This window comes from Ictidomys tridecemlineatus, unplaced genomic scaffold, assembly GCF_052094955.1.
Source record: "Ictidomys tridecemlineatus isolate mIctTri1 unplaced genomic scaffold, mIctTri1.hap1 Scaffold_4946, whole genome shotgun sequence".
Taxonomy (NCBI): Eukaryota; Metazoa; Chordata; class Mammalia; order Rodentia; family Sciuridae; genus Ictidomys; species Ictidomys tridecemlineatus.
Window position 1 is genome coordinate 12,501 of NW_027523228.1, and position 15,000 is coordinate 27,500.

At 51.5% G+C, this 15,000-nt stretch overlaps 4 long non-coding RNA genes across 4 annotated transcripts in view; 1 reads left to right on the top strand and 3 right to left on the bottom strand.

Annotated features, from left to right (window-relative positions):
• The window catches only part of LOC144373790 (uncharacterized), a 16,168-nt gene extending 12,493 nt beyond the window's left edge, over nucleotides 1-3,675 (bottom strand). The window contains exon 1 of the long non-coding RNA XR_013433348.1: nucleotides 3,421-3,675. This is a non-coding gene — a long non-coding RNA (uncharacterized LOC144373790). The remainder of the gene's footprint in view (nucleotides 1-3,420) is intronic.
• A 105-nt stretch (nucleotides 3,676-3,780) lies between these two features.
• Nucleotides 3,781-5,759, bottom strand: LOC144373791 (uncharacterized). Its single transcript, XR_013433349.1, has 2 exons — nucleotides 5,413-5,759; nucleotides 3,781-4,760 (listed from the first exon to the last, which is right to left on the bottom strand). It is a non-coding gene; the product is annotated as an uncharacterized LOC144373791 (long non-coding RNA).
• A 6,978-nt stretch (nucleotides 5,760-12,737) lies between these two features.
• On the top strand, nucleotides 12,738-14,018 carry LOC144373788 (uncharacterized). Its single transcript, XR_013433346.1, has 3 exons — nucleotides 12,738-13,368; nucleotides 13,473-13,741; nucleotides 13,923-14,018. It is a non-coding gene; the product is annotated as an uncharacterized LOC144373788 (long non-coding RNA).
• LOC144373787 (uncharacterized) overlaps nucleotides 13,327-15,000 on the bottom strand; it is an 18,029-nt gene continuing 16,355 nt past the window's right edge. The window contains exon 5 of the long non-coding RNA XR_013433345.1: nucleotides 13,327-14,076. This is a non-coding gene — a long non-coding RNA (uncharacterized LOC144373787). The remainder of the gene's footprint in view (nucleotides 14,077-15,000) is intronic.

Below are 15,000 nucleotides of genomic sequence, written 5' to 3' on the forward strand. Positions count from 1 at the left end.
GGGGAGAAGACCTCGGGCACAGAGTCGGGCCGCCGGGAAAACAAGCGGGGTCCCACCGCCACACGCGAGGGCGGTCCCGCACCGCCCGCGACGCCAACCCGGCCTCCGGCCCCAGCCCCGGAGCCTCCCACGAGACCCGCCGCCCCGCCACCACAGGGTGGCCCTCCACGCGACAGAGGCGCGCCTGGCCTCCGAACGCCGGCATGCAACGCCACACACCTCGGGCCGACCGAGCCCCACGACCTGGGCCTCTCCAGCTCCAGGGTCCGCTCGCTCACCACCGCGCCCGCGGAACGCCCCCGGGGGGGCCACGGCGGCCGCGCCCCGGGCCAGCGCACACGCACGCGGGCCGCCCGCCGGCTCGGGACCGGGAGCGGGCAGAGGGCCACTCGCAGCAGGCGAGGGGGAAAGAGGGACGCGGGGCCCCCCAACCCCCGGCCGCGCGAACAGAGCCCCGCCGCCACCGCGCGCACGCACACGCGGCACCAGCGGCCCAACATGCGCCAGGAGGCCCGGCCAGGCCCAGCGGGAACCCTCCCCCGACTCGAAGGGGGGAGGCGCGGGCCGCGGTAGGCACAAAGAGCAAGCGCTCGGCCCCCACCCGCGGGGGGCCGGCGGACCCCTGCCCTCCCAGACGGCGGGGAGGGGGGAACTCTCGCCTACACACACCACCGACGGTAGCGTAGCGCACAAGGCAGGGGGCGGCCAATGGGGGAATCCGGTACCCCACGCGAGGCACGCCCTTCACGGATCGCTAGAGAAACGTTCCTCACTGAGGATGGGCCGCACCCAGCCCGGCTCCTCTCCCGACCGGCCGCCGAGACAGCGAGGGGGGATCTGCGGTATGGGCAAGCACGAGGCTTCTGGAGCGTTCGCGGCCGGGGACACCCCAAGGCGACCATCGCCTCGGGGGCCGGACCGGCCCCTGCTCGGCGTCCCGCCACAATCGCTCGCACGCCCGGGCAGCATCTCCCTTCCCCCAAGGGAGGCAGGGAAGAGCGCACGGGCGCCCGCTCGCCTAACACTCCCCGCGCCACTCGGCGCTGGGGACGACAACGCGACCCGCCCCCCACGGAGAGGGAACGGTCAACGCTGTCGAGCTTACCGCCTCGATCCCCCGAGCGAAGCAACAACTGTTCTTCCCCTTCAGGCACTCGCCTCAGAAACCCCCGCAGACGGGGCGAGACTGACAGCGAGGCGGCGGCCGGCCGCGGCAGCGGCACCGGGAACAGCACACACCGGCTCAGCCTCAGGCACCTCAGGAAACGACCCGGAGCGCCCCAGGAGCACCGAAGCAGAGGCGCGCCGTCGCGCCGACGCGGCACGGCGGCAGCCCTCCCCGACGCGGGGAGGGCCACACGCACGGCCCTTGGCCGCCCAGAGCGGGCGGCGGGCGGGAAGCACCCGCTACGTCAGAGGACCCCGGGAGCGAGGTCGAGGCCGGGTTCCGCACCCCCGCCCTTCCCCGCACCGCGAACGGGCGGGGAGGGAAGGCGAGGGGCCCGCGGGCAGGACGAGAAGAGCTGGCCCATTCGCCATGAATGTCCGTCCCTCGCCTGGCGCGGCTTTGGTCCGGCCCAGGAGAGCGCAAAGTCACCACATCGATCAGCAGGGTGGGCGGGAGAGACCCGGGGAGCGGGGGGAGACCCGGCGAGGACCGCTTCAAGAGGAGCCTGCTACGGCCTCGCCGGCCCCACACCCCAGGGAGAGCGGCCGACGACACGGAACGGGGAACGCCTGACACGCGGCTCGGAGCCATGGAAGCGAGCGTCGTCGTCACACCGCCCTCGGCGCCCGCAGCGGGGAGCGCACGGGCGGTAAAGGACCACCCGCCACCTCCCCCACCGCCCTCCGGCGCCAGGAGACCGGCCGGCCGGAGGTGGCACCACCGCGAGGGCACTCCAGGCGCACCAAAGAGCCGTCGCACGCAGGCCCGAGGCAGACGGCTCCAGAGGGAACGGGTCCGGGCCACCCCATCAGCCCAGAGCCCCGCACGCACCCGGAGGCCCAAGCTCCCTCCCTCTGGCGGCACAGGCCAGAGGACACCGTGTCAGCACCTACCCGATGGCAGAAAACGGCCAACTCGGGCCAAGACAACCGCGACCGGGGCAATGGGGAACAGTTCACTCACCACTGCCGCCTTCCCCGAAGGGAGTCACGGTCGGCGGACCGCGAAATCGAGCCCATCACCGAGATCCAGAGCCCCTAGGGACAACTGGTCGACCCTCGTTGACGAAGGCACAGACGAGAGGCGGGGACCACCATCCCCAGCGAGCGGGATCGGGGGGCGGGCGGGGAACACGCTAAGGCGACCCACCACCGAAGGACGCCGGGCATAGCCATCAGGACAAGCCCCGGGCGGCGGCCCCCAAAGAGGGAACGCGGCGAGGCCGGGCCAGCACATTCGCGGCCAAAACCCACGAGAGAGAGGGAGAGGAAGCGGGAGAAAAAGAAAAAAAAAAAAAAAAGACAGAAGTCCCGGCGGCCGACCCAGACCGGGCCAAAGCGAAGCCCGTGCCACCGAAGGAGCCGCTCGGACCGCCACCCGAGGCGCCCGCGGCCCGGACCGAGCAGGGAGAGAAGACAACCGACACACACACTAAGCCCGCCGGTCCAATATCCCGCCAACGGGCCACATCGGCCCAGCCCAGGGCGACCGAGACAGTTCCGCCGGCGCCGCCCAGCTCCTGGAACTCTGTCTCGGCCACCGCCGCCGAATATCACGCCTTGGCGACTTCCGATGAGAAGACGCTCCCATAAAAGCGGCCACCAGGTGGAGCTCGACAACCGTCAACCAAATCGGGCGAAAGGGACGAGGAACCTCGGTCGGCGTCAGCGGGATCCGCTCCTCCGCAGGGGTCGTAGAACCTCGGAGGGCGTCAGCGGGATCCGCTCCTCCGCAGGGGTCGTAGAAAGTCACCCGGACACGTCCCACCAGCCGGGTCGCCACGCCACAGCGGCGGGCTCGAGACGCAGGCAGATGGGCCCAGCACCCCTAGAGAACCCGGCGGGGGACACGGGCGGTGTGGGACTTCAAAACCGAAACCACCACGGTGAAGCCACTGTTAGGCAGGCAGATTGCTAGGCCGCGGTCGGATCCATCCAGAGAATGGAGGAAGGGACAGAAACACGTAAAAACCCGTCGAAATCGGTTGCTTGGGAATTTGATCTGCCGGTCTTTGGGCTTGGGGTTCCCGCCTGTTTCTGTACCCCCCCCCCAAAAAAAAATGGGAAGATGAACAGCCTCTGAGAATCCTTCCTCCTCTATGTCTGTGGTTCAGTGGCAGAGGGCCGGCCTAGCACATAGGAGGCACTGGGTTTGAGCCTTAGCGCGGCATACAAAAAGGAGGAACAAGTCGAAAGAAGGCGTGCTGCACGTCCACCTACAACTACTCCAAAAAAGAAAAAAAAAAAGAATACCGATCATAATAGGAAAAAGGGATTTTTCCTTGTGGAGTTCCATTTTGTCTGTCTGGCCACGTTATCTTTCTTTTTGTTTGTTCGTTTGTTCTGTTTTGTTTTAAGAGAGAGTGAGAGAGAACTTTGATATTTACTTTTTAGTTTTCGGTGGACGGACACAACATCTTCGTTACGTGGTGCTCAGGGCCGAACCCCGACCGCACGCATGCCAGGCGAGCGCGCTGCCGCTTGAGCCACATCCCCAGCCCCTTTTTTAACTTTTACTTATTTTTCTTTTATAAAGACAGAGGGCAGAGGCGGGGGGGGGGAGAGAGAGAGAGAGAGAGAGAGAGAGAGAGAGAGAGAGAGAGAGAGAGAATATTTTGAATATTTTTTAATGTTTATTTTTCAGTATGCAGTGAACACAACATCTTTGTTTTATTTTATGTGGTGCTGAGGCTCGAACCCAGCGCCCCATGCATGCCAGGGGAGCGTGTTATCATCACTTGAGCCACATCTCCAGCCCATGAATTCTTATTTGTATTTGTGTTTTTATTTATCTTTTTTTTTTTTGGGGGGGGGGGTGCTGTGTCTGTTGCTGCTGCTGTTGTTGTTTTCCCTAAGAAATGAGCATATTCTCGAATGGGAAGTCATTTTCCATTGGGTCACAGAGCCAAATTTTACCTTTAGGCACTTGGTAATCAGAAGCTGTAACAGGGCTCTAAGAGCGGCTGCCTCGGCTAAAAAGCCTGGGCCCTTGCCCCAGAGCGAAACAACAACAACAACAACAACAACAACAACAACAACAACAACGGGGGTGGGGGCGGGACAGAAAGCAAAAAGAAAAAAAAAAAAAAAAAAGAATCGAACAAATAATCCAATGGATCCATGGTCCAAGGACGTGAACAGATACTTCTCAGAATTGGATGAAGACGCTCCTCTCCTATAAAAGCGGACACCAGGGGGAGCTCGAAAACCGTCAACCAAATCAGGCTGAAGGGACGCGGAACCTCGGTCGGTGTCAGCGTGATCCGCTCCGCAGGGGTCGTAGAAAGTCACCCGGACACGTGCCACCAGCCGCCGCCTCCCCCCCCCTCCCCCAGGGTCCCCCGCAGCAGCGGGAGGCGCCGGCAGTCTGCCCAGCACCCCTAGAGAATCCGGCGGGGGACACGGGCGGTGTGAGAGTTCAAAACCGAAACCACCACCGCGGTGAAGCCACCATTAGACAGGCAGACCGATAGGCCACGCTTGGATTTATCCAGACGATGTAGGAATTGACAGAAACATGTAAAAATCAGTTTGAAATCGGTTGCTTGGGAATTTGATCTTCTGGTCTTTGGGCTTTGTGTTTCCTCCTTTTTCTGTACAAAAACATTGGAAGATGACCAGCCTCTGAGAATCCTTTCTTGTCTAGGGGCTGTCTGTATCTTTGGGTCAGTGGCAGAGGGCCGGCCTAGCACAGAGTTTGAGCCTTAGCACGCCATACAAAAAGGAACAAATAGAAAGAAGGTGTGCTGTCCACCGACAACATACTACGAAACAGGAGGGGAAAAAAAAAAAAAAAAAAATACTAATCCTAATAGGAAAAAGGATGCTTCCTTGTGGAGTTCTATTTTGTCTGTTTGGCCATTTTATCTTTTTTTATTTTTTATTTTTTATGTATCCATATCACAGAGCCACATTTTACATTTAGGCACTTGGTAATAAGAAGCTGCAACAGGGCTCTAAGAGAGGCTGCCTTAGCTAAAAAGCATGGTCTGTTGCCCTAGACTGAAACACCACATGCTCTGGGATAAATAAAGCTGGAGAGAGCTTGCCATCTCTACCTTCATTTTGATCTGTGTGCACATATTACGCACTGTTTCATCTAAGACGTAGCAGGGCAACAATATCTGTCAGCCCTAAATGGACCCAACCCCTGCCCTCCCCAGCCACACAGGAGACCACAGTCTGAGCAAGAGCACTTCACGGTGTTGTCATTCTGGTGTTGTGGCTCAGTGGTACAGCACTTACCAAGTACGCATGAGGCACAGGGTTCAATCCCAGCACCACATTAAAATCATCATCATCATCATCATCATCATCATCATCATCATCATCATCATCATCACCTAAATAGACAAAATAAACATATTTATTTATTTATCTATCTATCTATCTATCTATCTATCTATCTATCTATCTGTTTGTTTATTTATTGGAGGAGGCCTGTAAACAGGGATTGAACTCAGGGGCACTCACTGACTACTGAGCCACATCCCCTAGCCCTACCTATCTATCTAGTATGTTACTTAGAGACAGGGTCTCACTGAGTTGCTTAGTGTCTCACTTTTGCTGAGGGTGGCTTTAAACTCTCGATCCTCCTGCCTCAGCTGAGAGAGAGAGAGAGAGAGAGAGAGAGAGAGAGAGAGAAGCATCTGGGATGACAGGCATAGGCCACTGTACTCAGTCACTTATTTATTTTCAGTATGACTTCAAGGTACACACAAGACAATCACTGCCAGGCGTAGGAGGAACGTAGCACCTTGATAAACAGTCAGATCTTTGAGGAAGCATTAAACAATCTTAAGGTAGTGTGCAAATCATTCAATAACCTCAGAATACCTACATGAGGGTTGGGATTGTAGCTCAGCGGTAGAGCGCTTGCCTTTGCATTCGTGAGGCCCTGGGTTCGATCCTCAGCACCACATAAAAATAAATAAATAAATAAAGATAAAGACATTGTGTCCATCTACAGCTTAAAAAAAAAAAATGTTTAGAAAGAAATAAATAAATACCTACATGAAAACCAGAGAGAATTAAAAGAAAAGATGGATACATCAATTATGGCAAAGAGACGAGAACACTCGTCCCTTAGCAGCTGATGACATAGGCCATAAATAAATAATCAGTAACAAAGGACAGCAGAAGCACATCACGAACAACCCACACCTAATGGGCATGCTCAGAACACTGCAAGGCCACCACTGCACAGCAGACCTTCTTCCTTTTTTTTTTTTCTTTAATAAATATTGATTTTTCAGTCGTAGTTGGACACAATACCTTTGTTTTATTTATTTATTTTTATGTGGTACTGAGGATCGAACCCAGGGCCTCACACATGCAAGGCGAGCGCTTTACCACTGAGCCACAACCCCAGCCCCAGCAGACCTTCTTTTAAAGTGAATACGGAATGTTTACCAAAGTTGACCATAGAATGGAACATAAACCCAATCTCGACAAAGTCTAAAACATGAAATCACACCACAACTCTTCTCCGAACACCACAAAAAGTAATCTGGAGGTCAGGCATGCTGGCCACTGCCAGGATTCATTTCAGTCAGACTGATAGGCCACGGTTGGATCCATCCAGACGATGTAGGAATTGACAGAGACATGTAAAAATCAGTTTGCATCTTTCACAAACTCTTGAGAGGGGCAGGTCAGGGGTCGAGGTGAGATTGAAATACCCCCAACAAAGTGTCAACTTTATCAGACCAGTAACCTAGATAAAGCAGGTACTTGTACTATTCCTTCTCTGTGCCATTGTGTTCTTTTTTTTTTTTTTTTTTTTTTTTTTTGGGGGGGGGGGGGGGAGGCGTGGTTCCAGCCACTTTGGGTTCCTACCAGTTTGTCTGCAAGGGAAAATTTGTTTTCTGCCAGGCTGGGGTGCCAGTTATCAGGGCGGGGAAGTAAGATGCTTACACTAAACCGGGCTTGCTTGGGGCAGGTCTCAGTTCTAATTTACATAACAACAGGCAGTGCAAAGTCTCTCCCACTGCCCCTGAAGGAAGGAAAATATGGCCTCTCCAGGCTGTTCACAATTCCCAGCCTGTTTCAAATTCCAGTATGGTTTCCCGTATCTGTTTTAAGGGTCATTTTGTCTCTCTAACTCTGCATTTATGCTGACCGTTTGGTTTAAAACTAAACTAAGAGGTTAATTTGGATATCACTTGTTTCAGAGCATTTGTTCAATGTGTCCACCAGCATTTCATTTCTCTCTCCTGATGTTCCTTAATACCCTGATTGCTTTGGCCTCCTTCTCCTGGATCATGTGTCACTTGCCCCCCAACCCTTTGGTATAAAAAGAAACCTAGGAGGAGATTGATCCTAAAGAAAAGGGGTGCTCCACTAAGTGAGAAACTGAAAAATCAAGTGATTAAAAAGAGTTTGGTGTGGAGAAAGAGACGGAAATGTGTGTGTGTGTGTGTGTGTGTGTAAGTTATAGAGACAGAAGGAGACAGACTCTTGTACTTCAGGGTTTTTGTTTGTCTGTCTGTCTGTCTGTGTGTTTGTTTGTTGTCTAATAATTACAGGGTTTCAATTGGAAGCTCTGCCCTGGGTAATTCTTTCCAATTCTTACAAAGTAGTAACTGTGGTTATGTTCATTTCTGCTAATGATTCATTTTTCCTGCTTTTTAAATTCATTGATCACCCGGAACTTTTTTTCGTTTGGGGCAGGAGGGGTCCAAGTGCTTGAGAGATTTTTTTTTTTTTTCTTTTCTCCCCCCCCCCCCCCTGTGTCATTTGAATGGAGATTTGGACCTCTGACTAAGAGTAGAGTTTTCTAAGAGAAAAGAGAAGAGCTCTAAGGGAAAAGCAGGGGATTAGATAAAAAAAAAAAAAAAAAAAAAAAAAGCCTTTTGAAACCAAACCATTGTTAGGTAAAACTGCTTACTCTCTGCCCTGAATGAGTAGAATCTTAAAATATGTGATATGTTTGGGTGAGTTCAAGGTGTCTTTGCGATTCATCATCTGAAGTGGCACCCCCTCTCTCCACTGAAAAGTCTTAACTGGGCCTCTTCAGAAATCTTCACCCAGACTGGTTTTAGGTCTGTCAGCAAGGGAGTCTCTGCAAAAGAATTCGAGGTGGATAAACTTCCTATTTTCGTGTCGCCCTGTTTACTTGGCCACTGGCCGAGAAGACACCAGCACTCCAGGTGCTGGAAACCCCCTTACTAGTTTTTCACAAACATATCCAGAACAGTACTTTGAAGAAATGTGCAAACAAGGCCTCTGGCCTTGAGCTGGGCTTCACCCAGAGGTCTACATTGTTAAGATACGAGAAGTTACCGACTGGACTCCATGGTTACAGCTGGCAGGGAGAGACTAGACAGGGGGGAAGAAGCTCTCCCCTTCTCAGGTGTTGTCCTCGAAGGGTTCACATGCCCAGAACAGTGAGAGGAAAAAGCTGCTTTTATGTGAACTTCTGCAGACCGTGAATTTCTGAGCCCCTCCCCTTACGTGCTCGGTATAAAACTCTGAAACTACCTGAACTCGGGGTTCAGGGGATTGATTCATTCATGACAGCAAAAGCCGTGTCCTCTGAACCTGGCAGCGGCCAAATAAAACCCCATTTCCTGCTCTGTTCGGTCGGTGCCTTGCCTCATTTGTCCCTACAACACATCCATGCAAGGAAGACTTGATCAAACCAGTAGCCTAGGTAAAGCAGGTTCCAGGTTGCTTTTTGCCACCATCACCAACACCAACCCCTTCCCCCTTGCGCCCCCCCCCTTCTTTGCAACTGAGAGATAAGCTAACATGGGTCACTCTGTATGCAATGAATACCAATAATTTCTTCTGATTTTTTTTTTGAATTACATACAAACAAACAAACCAAAAACCATGAAAAGTATCAACTATGTGACTGAGAATCAAGAAGAGTAATTCACTCATGTAAATTCAGAAATTCGGTAAGGTGGTTGTTGTTTCTGCTGCGGTTGTTGCTGCTGTTGTTTGTCCTTTTTTGTCTTTTTAAAAAAATTTTCTCCCAACTGTCGAATCGAGGAAAAGGGGTGGGGGGAGGTGGTGGTGGTGGGGGTCAGAAAATGTAACAGGGGTCCACTTTATATGCTTTGAGTATAAGTCTCACTGCTCAGCCACTGAGGCTCATGTCAAAACCCATATCCTTTTTCCTTTCTCTTTTCCCTTCCCCCCCCCTCCGTCATCACAGGTGAAGCTACATTGACTTTCAGGGTGGGTTATCTGCCCATTGGCTAACAAATATTTAGAATTTCCATCCAGAAAATCACTTTTTCTGTTTGATAACCTTGCCAGGCCTCGGATGCGTTAAAACAACAGAGTGTCAGCAGAGTCATCAGAGTTTTGCTGCTGTAAAGGTTTAGTTCTTATGTTTTCTTATTATAATAAATTCCCCCTCTTCCTTCTGAGATGCTTTGCCTCTGGGCAACACCCCCCAACACCTACACACCTCCCCCCCCCCCCTCTCTCTCTCTCTCTCTCTCTCTCTCTCTCTCTCTCTCTCTCTCTCTCTCTCTCTCTCTCTCTCTCGTTACCGCAGGGCTCCGTAAGTTGCTGAGGCTGGGCTTAGTCTTGTGATTCTCCTGAATCACCCCACATCTCCATCTCTGCCACTGGGGATGTGTGCACATCTGGGGACTAGAGTAGTATGCTGTGTGTGAGAGATTTTTTTATTATTCAAAAGTCGGTACACTTAAAGACATATAGGTTTCCTACACTACACGAGAGTAGTGCCCTTTTTATTAGAACGTGTATTGTACCGAAGCTCTAAACTTATCCCGCAGTCAGTGACACATGTGGAAGTTCTACCACTTGAATTCGGTGTAACATTCAGATTAAAAAAAAAGAAAAGAAAAGAAAAAAGATCTGTGCTTGGGGCTGGGGATGTGGCTCAAGCGGTAGGTAGCACGCTGGCCTGGCATGCGTGCGGCCCGGGTTCGATCCTCAGCACCACATACAAACAAAGATGTTGTGTCCGCCGAAAACTAACTAACTAACTAACTAACTAACTAGATATTTAAAAACTCTCTCTCTCTCTCTCTCTCTCTCTCTCACTCTCTCAAAAAAATAAAAAATAAATAAAAAGATCTGTGCCATTAATGACCAGTTTTCACATCTGTTAGTTTTGATTGAATAAGTAAGGGTTTGTTTTGTGATCGTTTGTTGAAAGAACACTCCTGTACCAGGTGAGTGGCACTGTTGCCTGAATGCATAAGAGTATTTGTCCACTTGAGTCCAAGCTGTTCACCTAGGTCCAACTGTTGGTGAGCAAAAACCACATCGCGGCAGTTATCTGGCCAGAGTCATAGATTCTGAGCGTGGCTTCCAAAGTCAAAGGTCAACGAACGTATGTAGGACTTCTAGGCAACTGTGATGTGAAGATGTCTGGGCTTGTTGTACAATAAATGTGTCTGTGTTCCTTCAGCGAAGAAGGAAATGTATGCATTCTAGAATGCAAAGCTTGGGCTAGGGTTTTAGCTCGGTAGTAGAGCACTGGCCTGGGACGTGTGGAGCGGTGGATTCGATCCTGATCCTGAGCACCACAGAACCAAAAACAAAGGGACAAACAAGCCGATAAGGTAAAGATATTGTGTCTGTCCCCCCCCCCCCCCAAGGGGATCAGGAGGAGGTTCAGAGAAGGATTGTAAGCTCATAGCGAAAGTAACCTCGCGAGACCCCTGTCTCCAAAAGAAAATTGGTGATAGTAAAAGCAAATGGGATTCCGTTTTGTTTTACGTCTCCATTCTGTAAAACAACCAGGCCAAGTAGAAGGGTCATGACTGGGGCAAGATGTTCTTTGCCTTTTGCTATAGAAACCTTTAAGGAAGGACATGGGACGTTGTTTCTGTAACTAGCCCATAACGGGGCTACGCTTCTGTCACTGGAGTGGCTAGGCTGATTGTGATTGGCTGAGCGTCCCTCCGCCTGACTTCACTCTCCAGCTTCTGGAACTTGGCTTGTTTGCATTAGCTAGACGCCCCCTCCCCCCAAAACGTCCCTTTTGCAGGTTTCAGGCTTATAAGGAGCACCCTTGCAATTGTTTGAGGCTGGTCAGGGGAACAGCTGTATGTTCTTCTGGTCAGTCGCCGCTAGTTGTGCTTTAATAAAGGCTTGATTCCTTTATACGTGAGTGGTCTGGAAGTCAGTTTTTGAAACCCCGGGGACCAAGCTTTAACTAGAACGAACGAGCGAGCGAGCGAGCGAGCGAGCGAGCAAGCAAGCAAGCAAGCAAGCAAGCAAGCAAGCAAGCAAGCAAGAAAGCAAGCAAGAAAACAAACGAATAGATAGATAGATAGATAGATAGATGATAGATAGATAGATAGATAGATAGATAGATAAATTGAATATGAGGATGTGGCTCAGTCACTGGTCAAGTGAGTGCTTCTGGGTTCAACTCATAAATCAATGGATTTACCAAAAATGTATAAAAATATCTTTATAAAAAGGGGATGTTGGTTTAGCTCAGTGGTAAACTGTGTCTGTGTTCAGTCCCCAGTTCCAGGGTCCAGGATGAGCCTGCGTGAGGGGCTGGTTTCTGGTTCCATCCCCACCAAGGAAACCCTGACATGAGTATGGGGAGATGTATTCGGCTATTGGAATGCCAAGGGTAGAGTGATTTCCATGTGGATCTCCCCCCAACCCCCCACCCCGCCCTTTCTCTGTGTGGGCAAGGTCTCTTCTAGTGTCTTGATTTCTTTTATTTATTTATTTGGCCTAGTTGGAAAGAATGTGTTTGTGTTATTAATTTCTTTTTATCTGGAGCTGAGGATCCAACCCAGGGCCTCGAATATGCTAGGCGAGCTCTAACGCTGTCCAGCACAGCACGGGAGGCATCTTGATGATTTTTTTTCTTTTTTTTTTTCCTTTTTTCTTTTTTTTCCCCTTTCCCGGTGGGCACTTTGCGATGAGATTTCCTTGCCTGTTTGGGTTGTTTGAGTCTCTCTTTGTTCACTACTTTTGTTTCTTTTGTGATGCTAGCCTGGGGAAGAAACCCAGGGCAGGGCCTTGGGCATTGGTCCACAAACGGTCTTGATGGCTGGGCAACACCCTCACCTTTTTTCCTTTGTCTCTTCTTCCCCAGAAAGTAAACCCAGGAAGGGCCTCCCTCTCCTTCCCCCAGGCCCAAATCCATCCTGCTTGGGTTTGGTGCGCAGCAGACAGGTACACACTGGAGACACACACACACACACACACACACACACACACACACACACACACACACACAGAGAGAAATGGGGAAACATCACTGTTTTGTTTTGGTTTATTTCTCTCTTAAACTCATCCAGGCCCTCCCTCATAGCTCTCAGGGGTGGGGGAAGGTGTTTACCATGGACCTCTAGTGGTGACAGCCTTGGGAGCGAACTACTGCTGGGGAATTGGAGTTAGTGGGATGGGGGAAGTGTGGATTATAGTTCAAATTCCAAGGGTCGGGCAGAGGCACAGAAGCTATCTCCTAGGTGGGACATCTTAAAGGCTAAAGGAGGAAAAACGACCAACCCCCCCCCCCCCCAAAAAAAAAAAAGAGTTCCAGGGGTGAAAGCGGTATGTCCCCCCCACCGCCCAGTGCTTCCCGGACTTTACTGTATGGGGCGGGGGGGGGGGGGGGGGGGCCCCGCCGGGGGAACAACAGAGCGGGCACTGAGGCCCTTGCCCATCTGTCTCTCCAGGGACTCAATAGGCTGAGGGAAGAGAGGAAGACATGACGCGGCGGCTTGCAGCTTAGTGATCTGTATATGGATATCGATATCTAAGTCTGTCTGTCTATCTATGTCTATACATGTAGATAGATTATATCGAAACTGGAAATGGAACTCAGGCAGGCCTTCCAAAATGACGGTAGCTTTGCGCCACCTAGCGTTCGGTGACTGCAACCAACGGGGCTGCCCTTTTGAGACCGCAGACCACTCACTGTGAACTCCCCAGTTCCACAGGGTGGAAACATCCACGTGTATATGCTTGTGTTTCTGACCCGGTGGCAAGATGAGATCCGACTGAAGAAGCCAAGCAAGCCTAAAACGTGTGTCCCACCTTCACCACTCCTAAGTGTGGAGGATTAGCCAACTGAGAAAGCCTTAGGGGACGGACGGCTGGGAAAGGGAAGGACCCTGAGTCACTGCACAGTTGCTCTGGGATCCAATTTTACCTGTAGACCTACTCGGCGCTATATAAACCTCAGCCAGCCAGCCATCCAGCCTGTGCTGCATTTTGTCCTGCCTTTATTGGTATTAGGTATTTTCCAGAAGAAATGGGGGGGGGGGGGAGGGCGGGGATTTCCCATCTCCTGTCAAGAGTCTCCCGGGACTGAATCCTCCTTGTCCACGCTTTCCCTGAAGATCCTTTAGAGATTCTCCACTTCGAGATGGACCGATGTGTGTGCTGCCGCAGGTTTGACAGCCATCCAGGAGGAAAAACAACCCCCCCACCCCCCCCCCAAATAAAAAGAGTTCCATATCTCCAATACCATCACCTTTGTCATCATTCCACCATCCTTGGAAGAAGGAAGTCGATCCAAAAGTCCTGGAAGAGAACAGTAAGAGTAGTGAAAGATCAGAATGGTGAGACAGCGTCCAGCAACCGCCCCCTCAGCTACTCACAAGAGAAGGTGAGGTCCTGGGAGTAACTCAGGCAACCTCCAGAGACCTCGAGCTTTAACCAGCAAATAGAGAAAGGAGAGGGAAGGGGAAGGGATAACACCACCACAGGTGTTATCACAGACCGAGATAGGATGTTGACTTCTGGATTCAATCCAGGGGAAATCATATCACCTTTCTTCCCTGTTTTAGGCAGACTTATCTGTCCTTGAGTCCACGCCCAGCATAGTCAAGAATGTCATGTAGACTTTGGAGACCAGAGGATGTCAGAAATGAGTCTTCTCAAAAGTAAGAAGCCGAATCACAACCGCGGCCAGGAAGAAGTGCAAGGTGGCCTTTGAATCTCCTGTACGAAACCTCCTGTTGTTGCTGACGTGCAGAGTCACAGCCTTTGGGGACCAGAGTCCCCATGTTTTTTGCTTTGCCGGCGCTGCCATAAGCCTTTTTTCCTGTGTCTCAAGACCTTGCCATCCTTATTGGATTGGGCCAAGCTTTCAGCAACAGGAAGAGGAGAAAGGGAGAGGGAGAGGGAGAGGGAGGGGGAGGGGGAGGGGGGGAGGGGGAGAGGGAGGGAGGGAGGGAGGGAGGGAGGGAGGGAGGGAGGGGGAGAGAGAGAGAGAGAGAGAGAGAGAGAGAGAGAGAGAGAGAGAGAGGGGGGGGGGGGAAGGGTAAAACTTAGGGGCTGGGTGTGTGGCTCAACTGGTAGCATGGGGCGCTGGGTTAGATCGCACCAAATAAAAACTAAAATAAATAAAAATAAGTTTAGGGCTGGGGATGCGGCTCAAGCAGTAGTGCGCTCGCCTGGCATGCGTGCGCCCGGGTTCGATCCTCAGCACCACATACAACATACAACCATGTTGTGTCCGCCAAAAACTGAAAAATAAATATTAAATAATTCTCTCTCCTCTCTCTTCTCTCTCTCTCTCTCTCTCTCTCTCTCTCTGTCTCAAAACAAAATTAAAAAAAAAGTTTAAAAAATAATAATAATAAAAATAAAGATGTTGGGTTCCCCGAAAACTAAACACTAAATATTAAAAAAAAAAAAAAAAGGGGCTGGGGATGTGGCTCAAGCGGTAGCGCGCTCGCCTGGCATGCGTGCGGCCCGGGTTCGATCCTCAGCACCACATACAAAGATGTTGTGTCCGCCAAGAACTAAAAAATAAATATTAAAAATTCTCTCTCTCTCTCTCTCTCTCTCTCTCTCTCTCTCTCTCTCTCTCTCTCTCTCTCTCTCTCCCCCCCCCTCCTCTCTCAAAAAAAAAAAAAAAAA